General features: G+C 46.4%; 1 protein-coding gene across 1 annotated transcript in view; it reads left to right on the forward strand.

Annotated features, from left to right (window-relative positions):
* Window positions 1–3,775: 3,775 nt before the first annotated feature.
* gdpd4a (glycerophosphodiester phosphodiesterase domain containing 4a) overlaps window positions 3,776–17,083 on the forward strand; it is a 96,679-nt gene continuing 83,371 nt past the window's right edge. The window contains exon 1 of the mRNA XM_073044262.1: window positions 3,776–4,025. The gene's annotated coding sequence lies outside the window, so the exon portion shown is untranslated. The remainder of the gene's footprint in view (window positions 4,026–17,083) is intronic.

Raw genomic sequence — 17,083 nt, forward strand, 5'->3', positions numbered from 1 at the left:
TAAGGCAAGAACTGTGAGGATGGAAAACAGCCTTCTCTCCCAGGCCATGAAACTACTGAACTCTCTGCCACCACCCAGTGCCAACAGCATTCTACTGTTTATTCTCTAACTTGTAAATGCACCTTACGCTAAATGTCGATCTTCTGGAATTTATTTTGTTATTTGTTAATTTATTTGTGTTATTATTACTTTATGTGTTGTGTATGAGTTATACAGTATGTACTGTGTTGTGCATCTTGCTCCAGAGGACCATTTTTTCATTTAGATGTATACATGGGAACCATAAAGCGAACTTGAACTTGACTGTTCCTGCAACATATACAACTTACCAGTGAGATCAGTCAGCCACCGCTTTCTGCTGCGTCAGGAACTTGACCTCCTCACAAGAGCCAACAGGATTGAAAGGATTGACTCGGTAAGTGATATTTCATGCAGTTCCTCACCCCACTTCTCTCCCTCATTAATCCTTATTGTCCCCCATTCTTCACCCTACCCCTTCTGGCCTTCTTCACGCTGTAGACTCATATTCAAGCATTGTACTAGCTGGAGCTTAGAAAAATGTGAGGGGGGTATCTTATTGAAACCTATTGAGTATTAAAAGGACTAGATAGAGCGGATGTTTCCTATAGTGGGGGAGGCTACGACCAGAGGGCACAGCCTCGGAATAGAATGATGTCCCTTTAGAACAGAGATGAGGAGGAATTGCTTTGGCCAGAGGGCAGTGAGTTTGTGGAATTCATTGACACAAGCAACTGTGGAGGCCAAATCCTTGGGTATATTTAAAGTGGAGGCTGATAGGTTCTTGATTTGAAAGGATGTCAAAGGTTACAAGGAGCAGGCAGGAGAATGGGGGATGAGAGGGATAATAAATCAGCCCTGATGGAGCAGATATGATGGGTAAATAGCCTCATTCTCTCCTTTGTCTTATAGGGAATAGAGTCAATTCCATAGATGCTGAGTTCCTCCAGCATTTTGTGTGTGTGGCTCTGGATTTCCAGCATCTGCAGAATCTCCTGTTTTTATATTTAAGAGTGTGTTCAAGAGTTCAGATGAAGGGTCTTAACCTGAAACATTAACTGTCCACTTCCCTCCACAGATGCAAGATTCTAAAAGTCAAGATTGTTTAATGTAATTTCCAGTATACGAGAGTAAAGGAGAATTGTTACTCCAAATCTGAAGCAGCACAAAAAAAAACACATTAAAGAACACAATAATTAAAAAAATCACAATAAATATAAGTACGTAAGATAGCTTATATGCATAGATTGATTGTATGTCCATAAAGTGACGCTGTACAGAAGATGACTCTGATAGGAAATGATAAAGCAGTGGGTGGTTGGGGGTGTGGAGGGGTGTGTAGTGGGTGGAGGGGTTGATCAGCCTTATCGTTTGAGGAAAGTAACTGTTTTTGAGTCTAGTGATCCTGGTGTGGGTTCTGCGCAGCCTCCTCCCTGATGGGAGTGGAACAAACAGTCTGTGAGCAGGGTGGGTGGGATCCTTCATGATGTCACTGGCCCTTTTCTGGTACCTTTCTGTACATATGTCCTTGATGCAGAATCTTTATTCAAAAGTAGAGATAGAAAGCTTTTGGCACATTGGCCTTCATGAATCAAAGCAGTGAGTACAGGCGATAGGATGATATGTTGAAGTTGTATAAGATGTTGTTGAGACCCAGTTTAGAGTATTGTGTGCAGTTTTGGTCAGTTACCTACAGGAAAGATGTAAATAAGGTTGAAAGAAAACAGAGAAAATTTACAAGAATGTTGCCAGGACTGGAGGACCTGAGTTATAAAGAAAGATTGAATAGATTAGAACTTTATTTCTTGGAAAATAGGAGAATGAGAGGAGATTTGATAGAGGCAAACAAAATTATGAGGGGTATAGATAGGGTAAAAGCATGTGGGCTTTTTCCACTGAGGTTGGGTGGGCCTACAACTAGAGGTCATGGGTTATGGGTGAAATGTGAAAAGTTTATGGGCAACATGAGGGGAAACTTCTTCACTCAGAGGGGGTGAGAGTGTGGAATGAGCTGCCAGCACAAATGGTGCATGCAAGCTCGATTTCAAGGTTTAAGGTAAGTTTGGGTAGGTATGTGGATGGCAGGGGTATGGAGGGCCATAGTCTGGGTACAGGTCGATGGCAATAGGCAGATTAGATGGGTCAGCATGGACTAGATGGGCCACATGGCCTGTTTCTGTGCTGTTCTTTTCTATGACGCTATTTTTTTTAAGTGCAGAAGCAATTTTGGGATACAGGGAGAAAGCAGGGACTGAGGAAAGATATGAATGATCAGCCATGCTCCTGAATGATGGAACAGGCTCGAAGGGCTGAATGGTTCAGTCCAGCTCCTTGGCTTCTATGGCTTGTTCCGCCCTCTGCCCCTTCACTTTCACCTCTCCATCCAACCTCTCTCATCCTGGCATCACCTCTCTCAGGATCCACTGTAACGTTCTGCTTTCCTCTCACATCCCAAGGACATGTGGGACAAAGGGTTAATTAACTAGTATAAATTGCCCCTAGTGTGTAGGTGGGGGGATGTTGATGGGAGGGGATGAAGATCAAATGGGTCAAGGTGGATTTAATGTTAAAATGAATGGACTTTCTGGGCTGAAGGGCCTGTGTTTGTGTTGTATTTCTCTTTGACTCTATCACTAAAGTCACTGCACCCACCACTCACCCTCTCTGCCTTCACAACTTGTCTACCTCATCTTTAATCACTCAGGAGAGGGATTTGGTAGCTGGGGAGTTCAGGAATTCAGGAGAGGGATATGGATGATGAAATTCATTACAAAGGGGCTTTATATAGATTTAAATGTAGATAAATCCTTCCCAAACTCTCTCATCCTACCATGTTCTCATCTCTCCCCCACCTTGTCTCTCCCCACCACCAACCCTCTCTCATCCTTTCCACACTCTCTCCATCGCATCTTATCTTCTCTCTCCCACTCCTTCTGTCCTCTCATTCCCCTTCTTCAAGTGCTCTCTCTCATTCTTCCTTTATACTTAGCCCACCTCCTCTTTCATCCTGTTCACCCTATCCCTCTCTTTTCCCTCCCACTCCCCGCTCCCACTTCCTCCTCCTTCTCCCCTCCTCTTCCCCACTTCTCCCCATCGCCTCCCTTCCTCCCCTCACCCCCTCCCCTCCTACCCCTCGCCCCCTCCCCTCCTACCCCTCTTTCCCAACCCTTCCTACCCCCTTCCCCTCCCTTCCTACCCATTTCCCCTCCTCTCCCTATCCCTTACCCCCTCCCCTCCTTTTCTACCCCTTCCCCTCCCTTCCTACCCCCTTCCCCTCCCCCTCCATTCTACCCCTTACTCCCTCCCCTGCCCTCCCTATCCCCTCCCCCTCCCTTCCTACTGCCCCCTCTATTCCTACCTTTCCCTCCCCTTTCCTCCCTCCCTACCCCTTCCCCTCCCCTTCCTTCCTCCCCCTTCCTACCCATCCTTCTCCCCCTCCCACCCCTCCCCCTCCCTTCCTACTTCCTCCCTCCCACCCTACCCCCTTCCTCTCCTTCCCTACTTACCCCCTTCCCCATCTCCCTCCCTTTTACCCCTTCCCCTCCCCCTCCCTTCTTACCCCATTCCCCCTCCCTCCCCCTCCAATCCCTATCCCCTCCCCCTCCAATCCCTATCCCCTCCCTTCCCCCCTCCAATCCCTATCCCCTCCCTTCCCCCCTCCAATCCCTTTCCCCTCCCTTCCCCCCTCCAATCCCTATCCCCACCCCTTTCACATCCCTTCCCGCCCCGCCTCCCCTCTCTCCAACTTTCACAGCGAGGTCAGGTTGATGTGAAGTGCCGGCTCAGTTGCCGCTCTCACCGCCTGACAGACAAAGTCAGTTCCAGACCGGCTCCCTCTCTCGATCCATCTACCGGCGCGCCCGGATTATATACACACTTAGTCGTATTTTTTTGTGGAAAATTCCCGATCTGTGTACATGATATGTATTTATTTAGCCGAGCGCTGTCGGATTAACTTCGATACAACAATTATATTGTATACCATCTGTCAAAGGAATCGTGAAACAGTGAGTATTTAAAATCACCAATTGTATATTTAATGGACAACGCGGTCGTCTGGTTGCAATCTTTTTTGTTCCCCCATAACGGAGCGTCGTCCATTGCCCACCTGTTATATAGATGCTGTTTAAAAGTTGCCCTTTTAAAAACACGTTTATTTTCTTTGTTTGGGGGAGGGGGCATCGGTTAGAAAGCGTCCTGTGCCGTTTGGTGCAGGTACCTCGGCGAGTTTTATACCCAGGAATAAATAAAGGCAGGTAATCTTGCATTTGGGCTGGACGCGAAAGTACAACTGCAGTGTATTTTCGCGGACGCGGGCTCGCTGTAACTTTTGTCGCGGTTGGCTGTTGCAGGATGGTCAGTGGACTTGGCGCTGATCTAGTTGAACGGCCGTGGTGGCAAGTGTTTCTGAGTGAGAGGCAGCCGCCTTTCGGAACGCTGCGTGTCTGTTCGTGGTCTTCTGCCGCTGTAGCCCATCCACTTCAAGGTGCGACGTGTCGTGCGGTTAGAGAACGCATCCGTGTAGTAACGCGTGGTTGTTTGAGTCACTGTCGCCTTCCTGCCAACTTGATCCAATCTGGCCCCTCTCCTCTGACCGCTCTCACTAACAACACAAACAGGAGAAAATCTGCAAATGCTGGAAATCCAAGCAACATACACACGTTGCAGGAGGAACTCAGCAGGTCAGGCAGCCTCGATGGAAAGGAGTGAACAGTCAACTTTTCAGGTCAAGAACCTTCATCAGAAGCCTCGTTGTGTCTCTCATTAACAAGGGATATTCACCCCTCAGAACCGCCACTCACTGATTTTGTTTTTGTTTTTCTGTACCATTCTCTGTAAACTCTAGAGACTGCTGTGTGTGAAAATCCCAGGAAATCAGCAGTTTCTGAGACACTCAATCCACCCCCTCTGGCACTAACAATCATTCCACGGTCAAAGTCACTCATATCATGTTTCTTCCCCATTCTGATGTTTGGTCTGAACAACTGAACCTCTTAACAGGGTCTGCCACATGATTGATTGATTGATTAGATATTTACATTAATGTGCAGGTGTACCATATAAAATGTTTTATTAGGAATGTATATTTTTGCATTGAAATATTTGAAAAGGTATCAGATTGTGAGGGCGGAAAGGAGCGGAAGCATTTGAGGTTATAGAGTCAGACAGCTGGGAAACAGGACCTTTGGCCCATCTGGTCCATACTAACCAAGTTAGTCCCATTTGTCTACGTTTGGCTCCTATCCCTCTTAACCTTTCCTATCCACAGACTTGTCTAAGTGTCTTAAACATTTTACCTGCGTCAACCACTTCCTTCTTCCATTTAAGGACAATCCTTTGAGTGAAAAAGTTGCCTCTCTCACCTTAAACCTATGCCCTCTAGTTCTTGATTCCCCATCCCAGGGAAAAAGGCCCTGCATTTACCCTCATGATTTAAAAACTCTCAATAAGGTCACCCCTGTGAATAAAGTCATAGTCTGCCCAACCTTTTGCTATAACTTGTAAACTTAGTTGGATAGCCCAGGCAGGGTGGGCCGAGCAGCCTTCTTCTGAGGAGAATTGTTCTATTAAATCTCTCCACTCTCAACCTAAGCCCTTGCCATCTCCATTTCCCCGACAATAAGACATAGGAGCAGAATTAGGCCATCTGGCCCATCGAGTCTGCTCCACCATTCAATCATGTCTGATCCATTTTTTTCTCCTCCTCAAACCCAGTTCCTGGCCTTCTCCCCGTAACTTCTGATGCCATGTCCAATCAAAAACCTATCAATCTCTGCCTTAAATACACCCAACGACCTGGCCTGCACAGTTGCATGTGGCCACAAATTCTTCACCCTTTGGCTAAAGACATTTCTCTGCATCTCTGTTTTGAAAAGGTGCCCCTCTAACCTGAGGCTGTGCCCTCTTGTCCTAGACCCTCCCACCATGGGGAACATAATTTCCACATCTGCTCTATCTAGGCCTTTCAACATTTGAAAGGTTTCAATGAGATCCCCCTTTCATCCTTCTGAACTCCAGCGAGTACTGACCCAGAGCCATCAAATGTTCCTCATTTGATAGCCCTTTCATTGCTGGAATCACCTTTGTGAACCTCCTCTGGACCCTCTCCAATGCCAGCACATCCTTTCTAAGATGAGGGGCCCAAAATTGTTCACAATACTCTAGGTGAGGCCTCACCAGTGCCTTCTAAATCCTCAGCATCACAACCCCGGGAGAAAGACTCTCTATACCCCAAACCTAAAGGTGAGTCCCTTCCCAAGCTGCTCCTACAGACCCAGGAACATTGGAATTAGAATGGCAATAGAGTTTGCAAAGGCTGGGATTCCCTGCGGCTGTTCAGGGTTAATGTGGTTAAATGGGATGGAGTTGTGTATAACAAGCAGTCTGCAGGAGTCAGCAAGCCAGGCAGCGTCTGTGGAGGTGGTGTACAGCACAGTACGGGCTCTTCAGACCTCAATGTTGTGCTAACTCCTTGCCCTACTCCATGATCAATCTAACCCTTTCCTCCATAACCATCCATGTGCCTATCTAAGAGCCCCTTAAATGTCTCTAACATACCCGCCTCTACCACCACTCGCCAGCGATGCATTCCAGGCACCCACCACTCTCTGCGTAATTTTTACATTTTATTTTATTGAGAGACAGCGTGGAATAGGCCCTTCTGGTTCTTTGAGTCGTGCCGCCCAGCAATCCCATGATTTAATCCTACCCTAATTTACAATGACCAATTAACCTACCAAATGCAACATCTTTGGACTGAGGGAGGAAACCAGAGCACTCAGAGGAAACCCACAATGTCACAGGGAGAATGTACAAACTCTTTAAAAGCACCATCGAGAGAGGAACCCTGATCATGTGCACTGTAAAGCATTGTACTAACCACTATGCTATCGTGCATTAATTCACCTATCCTTGACATTCTTCCCTATACTTACTCCACTCAACTTAAAAGGATATCCTCTGTGTTGGCCATTGCTGCCTTGGGCAAAGGTCTCTGGCTGTCTGCTCTACCTGTGGCTCTTATAACTATACATAAAACTATTAAGTTGCTTCTCATCCTCCTCCTCTCCAGAGGGAAAAGCCCAAGCTCACTCAACCTTCCCTCATAAGACATGCTCTCCAATCCAGGCAGCATCCTGGTGAACCTTCGCCGCACTCTGACTGTCTTCATTCCTATGATGAAGCAACCAAAACCGAAGCCAATACTCCAAGTATGGTCTAACCAGAGTTCTATAAAGCTGCAACTTTACTTAGTGTGTCTTGTCTTGTCCATACTGCACCAACCGCCGCCACTGGGCTATAAACGTGCAGGAGTAGTGTGTGGTGAAGTGCCATGCTCAAGGACACACACACTGCCTCGGCTGAGACTTGAACTAACGACCTTCAGATCGCCAGCCCAAAGCCTTAACCACTTGGCCACATGGAATGTGCACTCGACAGACTCCCACCAACAGCAATTGAGGGGTATCTTTGTGCTTGTGGGATCTTCTTATGCATCAGTTGGCTGTCATCCTGCACGTGCTCCAGTGGCAACTTTACGTCAGAGCTAGCCAGGGCGTTCCGGCAGTTTTACTGAAAAGATCGGCCTCTGGGCAAGGGTAGAATCTTGAGAGAGTTATACAGGCAGGGGAACAGGCCCTTAGGGCCAACTAGTCCATTCTGCCCAAGGTGCCTTCATTTGCCCATGTTTGGCCCACATTCCTCCAAAACTTTCCTACCCTTATACATGTACAAGTGCCTGTTAAACATTGTAATTTTATCTGCTCAACCACCTCCTCTGGCAGCTTGCTCTGCACATCCATTGTGTGAAAAAGTTGCCTCTCAGATCCCCTTTAAATAGATCCTGCAGATGCTGAAAATCTTGAACAACACACAGAAAACGCTGGAGGAATTCTTCAAGTCAGGCAGCATCTATGGAGGGGAATAAACAGTTGATGTTTTGGGCTGAGAACCTTCATCAGGACTGGAAAAGAGGGGAGCAGAAGCCAGAATAAGGAGGTGGTGATGGAGGGAGGGAAGGAGTGCAGATAGGTAAGACCTGATGATTCTCCCCCCACCACCCTTAGTCTGGCTTCTTTCCTCTTCAGTCTGATGAAGAGTCTCGGCCTGAAGTATAGACTGCTACTGCTCTTCATAGGTGCTGTCTGATCTGTTGAGTTCCTCCAGAATTTTGTGTGGGTTGCTGCTCTTTAAATAGTTCCCTCCTCAATTAAAACCATTTCCTTTTAGTTTTAGATCTTTCCTGTCCTGGGTAGAGAACCATGGTCAGCCACCTTACCTAGGATCATAGAGTTAACCAGCCCAATCCACCTATTCCGACCAAATTGTCAAACCAGCTGGTCTTGTGGTCTGTGTTTGGCCATATCCCTCTAAACGAGGGGTTTCCAACCTTTTTTATGCCATAGACCAATACCATTAAACAAGGGGTCCATGGACTCCAGGTTGGGAACCCTTGCTCTAAACCTTTCCATGTACTTGTCTAGATATCTCTTAAACATTGTTATTATACCCACCTCTAAAGCTTAGTTTAATCTACTCACCCTTCCCTCCCACATAGCCACTGTTTTCTTTTTATCCATATGCTTATCTAAGAGTTTCTTAATCGCATCTAATGAATCTGCCTCTACCACCACCCCTGGCAGGGTGTTCCACATTTGGTTTGAGAGAAAAAATTCTATGTCTGTCAGCGCCATGAAACTTCCCTCCAATCAGCTTAAAAGGATGCCCTCTACTATTAGCCATTGCCACCCTGGGGCAAAAGACACTGGTTGGTTGTTCATGCTGTCTGTGCCTCTTATCATCTTATACACCTCACATCCTCCTTCACTTCGAAGAGAAAGAGCTTGCTTAATCTTTCAATGTGACTGATTTGATTGATTGAGTTGCTTAGAGTGTCAAAAGATTCAGAAGTATCCCTTGTTATCCAACCCACACTCTCTTCTTGCTACTACCATCGGGCAGGAGGTACAGTAAGTAACCTTAGATACCCCACCGCCAGGTTTAGGAACAGTTATTACCCTTCAACCATCAGGGTCCTGAACCGACATGGATAACTTCATTCACCACCACTCTGAATTGATTCTATGACTCATGCAGCTTTTTTCAAGGCCTCAGCAGCTCACATTCTCAGTATTATTTTTATTTGGAAACAGTTTGTTTCCTTTTGCACATTGGTTCTTCATCAGCCTTTGTTTTTTATAGTTTTTAGTAAAATTCTATTGTATTTGTATTTTCCTGTGAATGCCTGCAAGAAAATGTATCTCGAGGTAGTTATGGTAATATATAAGAACTTTGTACTTTGAAATGCAGAGAAAGTTTCACTTCAGGAATGTCCACACAGGACCACAGAGTCCCCTTCAGCAGAAGGCTGAACGCTGGCGTCACTCAGAGATTGTGAGACTGCACTTGACTGCTAAGTCAAAGTACATTTTTTTTTATCAGAGTGCCATAAACTACCTTGAGTTTCATTTTCTTGCAGGATTTACAGGAAAAGGGTGGCGGGGTGGGGATGCGTCTCCACCAGGGGAGGTGTAGTGTGGTCCTTCCCTCCTCCAGTAGCCTGCAGGTTTCCCCTGGGCAAGGTGGAGCACCTGCTTAGCCCCCAGATCAGGGTCATGTGAAGCCATGGTGGATAGTCATATGAGCAGCTGATGCATATCACAAGACCACTGGCACCAGGCAGACAATCTCTGAAGAGTATTGATAATGGCTGGGGTCACCCGTCTTGTAAAGACACTGCCCAGAAGAAGGCAATGGCAAACCACTTCTGTAGAAAAATTTGCCAAGACCAGTCGTGGTGACAGAAAAACCGTGACTGCCCACACCATATGACATGGCACGTAATGATGATGACTTACAGGAAAGTTTAAAAAAAAAATAATTTATGGAAAACTATACATTTGCAAAGACCTGACAAACAACCGATGTGAAGAAGAGGACAATAATAAAAGATAATTCTGAGGACATGAGTTGTTGAGTACAGTTGAGTCCATAGGTTATGGAATCAGTTTGGTATTGAGGTGAGTGAAGTTTTCCACACCGGTTCAGGAGCCTGATGGTCGAGGGGTAATAACTGTTTCTGAACCTGGTGGTGTGGGACTTAAGGCTGTACCTCCTTCCTGATGGTGGTAACAAAAATAGAACATGTTCTGGATGGTGGGGGTCCCTGCTGTTTTCTAGTGGCAGGGCTCCGTGTAGGTATGCACAATGATGGGGAGGGCTTTGCCTGCAGGCTACTGGAGGGAAGGACCACACTACACCTCCCCTGGTGGAGACGCATCCCCACCCCGCCACCTTTTTCCTGTAAATCCTGCAAGAAAATGAAACTCAAGGTATTTTATGGCACTCTGATTAAAAAAAAATGTACTTTGACTTAGCTGTCAGGTGCAGTCTCTCAATCTCTGAGTGACCCTAGCATTCAGCCTTCTGCTGAAGGGGACTCTGTGGTCCTGTGTGGACATTCCTGAAGTGAAACTTTCTCTGCATTTCAAAGTACAAAGTTCTTATATATTACCATAACTACCTCGAGATACATTTTCTTGTAGGATTCACAGGAAAATACAATGATGGGCTGTGTATCCACCACTTTCTGTAGCTTTTCCATTCCTCAGCATTGGCGTTTCCATATCAGTTGGTGGTGCAACCAGTCAGGATACCCTTCCACTGTGAATCTATAGATGTTTGTCGAAGTTTTAGATGACGTGCCGAGGAAGCCTTTAAAGAGCTAGAGGCGTAGTGGGTTATGTAAATAGAGCTGGCATTAATCAGATGTGAACCAGTGGAACGGGAGAGCAGACTGAAGTTGGCAAATAGCCCACTCCTGTTGCAAATGATCTTGTCAAAAGCACTTCTCTTGTGTGCGTGCTGTAGAAAACGGCAGCTCACTCTTCACTGATGAAGTCCAATTGTAACTTTCACAAGTACAATGAGGTATAGATACAATGGAAACTGCTTACGGCAGCAACCCAAGCACATGATACACACAGCACGCAGAACATAATGTGGAAAAGTTTGAAGTGATTCACTTTGGAAGGTCAAACATGAAGGCCGAGTACAGAGTTAACGGCAGGATTCCGAGCAGTGTGGAGGAACAGAGAGATCTTGGGGTCCATGTCCATAGTTTCCTCACAGCTGACATGAAAGTTGATAGGATTTGTTAAGAAGGTGTTGGCCTTCATTAATCAGGGGATTGATTTCAAAAGCCACAAAGTAATGTTGCAGCTCTATAAAACTCTGGTTAGACAACACTTAGAGTATTGAGTTCATCTCTGGTCACCTCATTATAGGAAAGATGCATAGTCTTTAGAGAGGGTGCAGAGGATGTTCACCATGATGCTCCCTGGTTTAGAGAGCATGTCTTGTTGAGAAAAACTTGAGCAAACTTTGGAGCAAAGGATAAGAGGTTATTTGAGAGAGATGTATGAGAAAAGAGGCATAGATCGAGTGAATAGATAGATTTTTTTCCCAAGATGGAATGGCTAATACAGGTGGGACATCCTATTAAGCTGATTGAAGGAATAAACTCTCCAATTTTCAGGACAAGACCCTTCATCAGGACTGGAAAGGAAATGGGGGGGAGGTGGAAGGAGTACAAACTGGTAGGTGATAGGTGAGACCAGGTGAGGGAAAAGGTGGGTGGGGGGGGGATGAAGTCAGAAGTTGGGAGGTGATGGGTGGAAAATGTGAAGAGTTGAAGAAGAAAGAATCTGGTGGGAGAGAATAGACTGGACCATAGTCCTCCATTCCTCTCCCATTCATGTATCTATCCAAACATCTCTTACATACTGAAATTGAACCCCCATCCACCTCTTCTGCTGGCAGCTCATTTCACACTCACACCACCTTCTGAGTGAAGAAGCACCTCCTCGGGTTCCACTTAAACATTTCATCTTTCACCGTTAACCTGTGACCTCTAGTTCTAGCCTCAGCCTGTCTGAGGAGAAAAAGCCTGCAAACATACCGAGACACAGCGACGAGCTTTAGTTTTGCCTGCCAGCCATCCATCCACCAGTAAAGACGAAAGATGAGCTTTATTTGTCACATGTGTGTTGAAACGTACAGTCAAATACATCACTAGCATCAGCAACCAACACAGTGTGAGGATGTGCTGGGATAGCCCGCAAGTCTTGTCATGTTTCTGGTACCAACATGGCTTGTCTACAATTTACTAACACTAACCTATACGTCTTTGGACACCTTGGGTATTGAGACCATAGAGGCAGATACATTAGGGGCATTTAAGAAACTGTCAGATAGGCACATGGATGATTAAAAAAATGTAGGGCCATGTAGGAGGGAAGTATTAGATTGATCTTGGAATAGGTTAAGTGCTATACACAATGTTGTGGGCCGAAGGGCTTGTACTGTGCTGTAGTATTCTATGGTCTAAAACAGGGGTTCCCAACCTTTGTTATGCCATGGACCAATACTACGAAGCAAAGCGTCCTAAAAGGAGAACATGGACTTCTATGTAGACGATGGCAAGGACTGGAGACTCAGGATTTGTCACAGGGACTGTGGCAGAATGCTTTTTATCTGATAGATCTTTACCCACTGTATGATCAGTATACCAATGCAATGCAATAGTTAATTCTGTTTGGAAATCAGGTGAAATTATGATTTGCTTTGCACTTGTTGGAAATGAAATTGCAGTCCCCTTTAAGGTGCCTGAAGGAAGGCTGGAGACGGTGCAGCTGAGAACCGTAGACTGGATTACCATAGTACCGTTTCTTTAACTGCTGTGTGGGAGTGTTTGATTTGCAATTTGCAGTGATTCAGGCAGGAACTCACTGTGGGCAGAAACAGAATGTCTACTGCATGTTGCATTTCCAACTCAGACCATAACCCTCCATACCCCTCCTACCCATGTAGCAATCCAAACTTCTCTTAAATGTTGCAATCACAGCCTCATCCACCACTTCCTCTGGCAGATCATTCCACACTTGCAACACCTTCGAGTGAAAGAAATTCCCCTTCAGTTTCTCCCTTAAGTATTTTACCATTTACCCTCAACCTAAGGTCTGTAGTTCAAGCCTCACTCAAGTTCAGGGGAAAAAGCCTGCTTGCATTTTCCCTACCCCTCAATTTTGTATTTGTTGTTCAGTTGTTTAGTTGAGTGCCACTCTTTGTGATCTCGTGGACCATAGGGGTCCTTAGTGTTTTCAGGGCAAGATACGGAAGTAGATTGCCAGGCCTTTCTTCTGCGCAGATACTGGTTGGGACCTGCTGGGTTTGAACTCAGGACCATCTGCCTTGAAGTCCAGTGCTGACACCACAACACCAGCAGCCAGCCCCAATTTTGTATACCTCTGTCAAATCTCCCCTCATTGTCCTATGCTCCTGGGAATAAAGTCCTAACCAATTCACCCTTTCCCGAGAACTCGGGTCCTCAAGTCCCGGCAACATCTTGGGACTAGGGAGTCCTAGTTCAGTATTCCCTAAAGGTTAACTTGCTGGTTGAGTCAGTAGTAAGGAAGGCAAATGCAATGTTGGTATTTGTTTTGAGAAGACTGGAATACAAAAGCAGGGATATAATGCTGATGCTTTGTAAGACATTGGTCAGCCCACACTTGGCATACTGTGAGTGGTTTTGGGCCCCTTATCTGAGAAGGTATGTGCTGACATTGGAGAGGGTCCAGGGGAATTTTATGAGAATGATCCTGGGAATGAGAGGGTTAGAGAATGAGGAGTGTTTGATAGCTCTGGACCTGTACTCGTTGGAGTTTAGAAGAATGGGGGGGGGGGGGGTTGGGGAAGAATCTCATTGAAACCTGTTGAATATTGAAAAGCTAGATAGAGTGGATGTGGAGAGGATGTTGCCTATGGTCGGGGAGTCTAGGACTGGAGGAGACAGCCTCAGAATAAAAGGGGATCTCTTTTTGCCAGATGGCGGTGAATCTGTGGAATTCATTGTCATGAATGGCTTTGGAGGCCAAGTCATTGGATATATTTAATGCAGAGGTTGGTAGGTTCTTGATTACTTACTGGGTTACGGGGAGAAGGCAGGAGAATGGGGTTGAAAGGGATGTTAAAACAGCCATAATGGTAGAGCAGTCCCAATGGGCTGATACAGTGCCTCGGCCTGAAAAATCAACTGTTCATTTCCCTCCGTAGATGCTGCCTGGCCTGCTGCATTCCTCAGGCATTTTGTATGTGTTTCTGCTATGTCTTCAGCTATGCTATGGCCCCTTCCATCAGTGCTGCACTCCAGTGTTTGCTCGATGGAAGACAAGGTAGACCAGGACACCATCCCATACACCATCAATCCACAGGCCATTCCACTCATGGGCTGTATTATTTTTTTGTGACTGTATGTTTTTTCTGCTATCATAACTATATGTGCTGTGCGCTGTTGGTACAGCATTTTGCACCTTGGCTCCAGAGGAACGCTGTTTCTGTTTCGTTTGGCTGCATTATGTTTGAATGACAATTAAACTTGAACTTCTAGTGTCAAGGTTTCTGAGTGTTGTTGAAGCTGCTCTGTGTGTTTCACTCACCACCTGCTGTGGATCCGGATTAAAACTGTGACCCCGCGACAGACACATTCTGTAGCCCTGCTCTTTCTACTGACTCATCCCCAAGTAATTCAGATTCAAGGAGCTGATTCACCAGCTGAGGGACGGTGGCAGCTGCGAACCAGGATTCTGTGACCAGTTAAGCACGCCTGCCCACCCTCCCTGGTTACAAGATTGAACGAAGAACAGTATAGTACTTTACAGGCCCTTCAGCCCACGACTTTGTGCTGACCTTTATGAACCAACACCATGATTGATCTAAACCTTCCCTCCTACACAGTCCATAACCCTCCACTTTTCTCTTTATCTTCTACAATAATTGTAAACGATATTGAACATAGAATATTACAGCACAGTACAGGCCCTTCGGCCCATGATGTTGTGCTGACCTTTTAACTTATCTAAGATCAGTCTAACCCATCTCTCCATTTTCTTTCATCCATGTGCCTATCTAAGAGTCACTTAAATCCCCCAATTCTATGAGTTTCTATCACCACCCCGGTAGTTTGTTTCATGCACTTTACTACTCTCTATGTTTAAAAAAAATGTACCTCTGATATTTACCTACTTGTCTAGTGTTACAATGCAGAGTAGGCCTTCCTGGCCAATCGAGCCACACCATCTCAGCAACCCCAGAACCCCGAGTAACCCAAACCTAATCACAGGACAATTTACAACGACCAGTTGCTTACGCATTACATCTTTCGGCTTTAGGAGGCAACCAGAGCACATGGAGGATGGACAGAGACTCCTTACAGATCAGTGCTGGTATTGAACACCAAACTCTAACATCATCTCACTACCTGCTATACTACCGTGGTGCACCAGTGACATCTCCCCTGAAGCCTTCTGTGACCCCACATCACATCTATACCTCCCCTACGCAGCCCGTGACCCCCTTCCCCCTACGCAGCCCGTGACCCCCTTCCCCTACGCAGCCCGCGACCCCCCCTTCTCCCCACGCAGCCCGTGACCCCCTTCCCCCACGCAGCCCGCGACCCCCCTTCCCCCACGCAGCCCGCGACCCCCCTTCCCCCATGCAGCCCGCGACCCCCCTTCCCCCACGCAGCCCGCGACCCCCCTTCCCCCACGCAGCCCGCGACCCCCCTTCCCCCACGCAGCCCGTGACCCCCCCTTCCCCTACGCAGCCCGTGACCCCCTTCCCCCACGCAGCCCGCGACCCCCCCTTCCCCCACGCAGCCCGCGACCCCCCTTCCCCCACGCAGCCCGCGACCCCCCTTCCCCCACGCAGCCCGCGACCCCCTCCCCTCCAAGCAGCCCGCCTCTATCATCACTCCTGGCAGTGCGTTTCCACTCTCTGTGTAAAAAATCCTGCCTCTGACATCGCCTCCAATTCAACATTCCAACTATTTTTTTAAATGTTTACAGCCACGCGGACCCTCCATTGCTCTGTGTAGGAAATTGTTACGTACCCCGAAAACTGTGCAGCACTTAAAATGCACCTTTTGTAACTGGCGTTCGGCAAGCCGTCGGTTTATTAACAATGAGCCTCTGACTTCCATTCTGTGTTTATTGTTACAATTTGTACCAGTGTTGCAACTTGAGACACTGACAATATGATTACGTTGAAACTCTTAAATGTTTCAAAGCAAAGGTTTGAAACATAAATTAGATAAATATATTATCAAAGTATATATATGAGTCACCATACACAAGCATGAGATTTGTTTTCATGTGGGCATACACAGTAACAAAATAGAATTAATGAATGAATGCACCCAACAGGACGGACAAACAACCAATGTGCAAAAGGCAACAAAATCTGCAAATACAAAATTAAAAAAAATAAACAATTGACATCAAGAACATGAGATAAAGATTCTCAAAGTGAGTTCATAGGTCGTGGGAACAGTTCAATGATGGGGCAAGTGAAGTTATCCCTTTTGGTTCAAGAGCCTGATGATTGAGGGGTAATAACTGTCCCTGAACCTGGTGGTGTGAGTCCTGAGGCTCCTGTACCTTCTTCTTGATGGCAGCAGTGAGAAAAGAATATGGCTTGGGTGGAGGGGTCCCTGATAATGTGTGCTGCTTTTCTGCAAAGGAGCTTCATATAGATGTGCTCAATGGTGTGGAGAGCTTTAAACATGATGGACTTGGCTGTATCCACTACTTTTTGTAGGATTTTCTATTCAGGGACGTTGTTGTTTCTAAACCCGCTGTGATGCAGCCAAGCTACGGAAATTTTCCACCACGCATCTATAGACCTGAACTCAAGGCAATTTGCTTATCACCACAACAGGTCTATTGTAGGAACATAGAAACATAGAAAACATACAGTGCAATACAGGCCCTTCAGCCCACAAAACAGGTCCCTACCTTAGAAATACCTAGGCTTTACCCATGGCCCTCTATTTTTCTAAACTCCATGTAGCCATCCAGGAGTCTCTTAAAAGACCCTATCGTTTCAGCTTCCACCATCGTTGCCCGCAGCCCATTTCACACACTCACCAATCTCTGCGTAAAACACTTACCCCTGACATCTCCTCTGTCCCTATTTCCAAGCACCTTAAAACTGTGCCCTCTCGTGTTAG

Source organism: Hemitrygon akajei, chromosome 4 (genome assembly GCF_048418815.1).
Source record: "Hemitrygon akajei chromosome 4, sHemAka1.3, whole genome shotgun sequence".
In the NCBI taxonomy this organism is placed as follows: Eukaryota; Metazoa; Chordata; class Chondrichthyes; order Myliobatiformes; family Dasyatidae; genus Hemitrygon; species Hemitrygon akajei.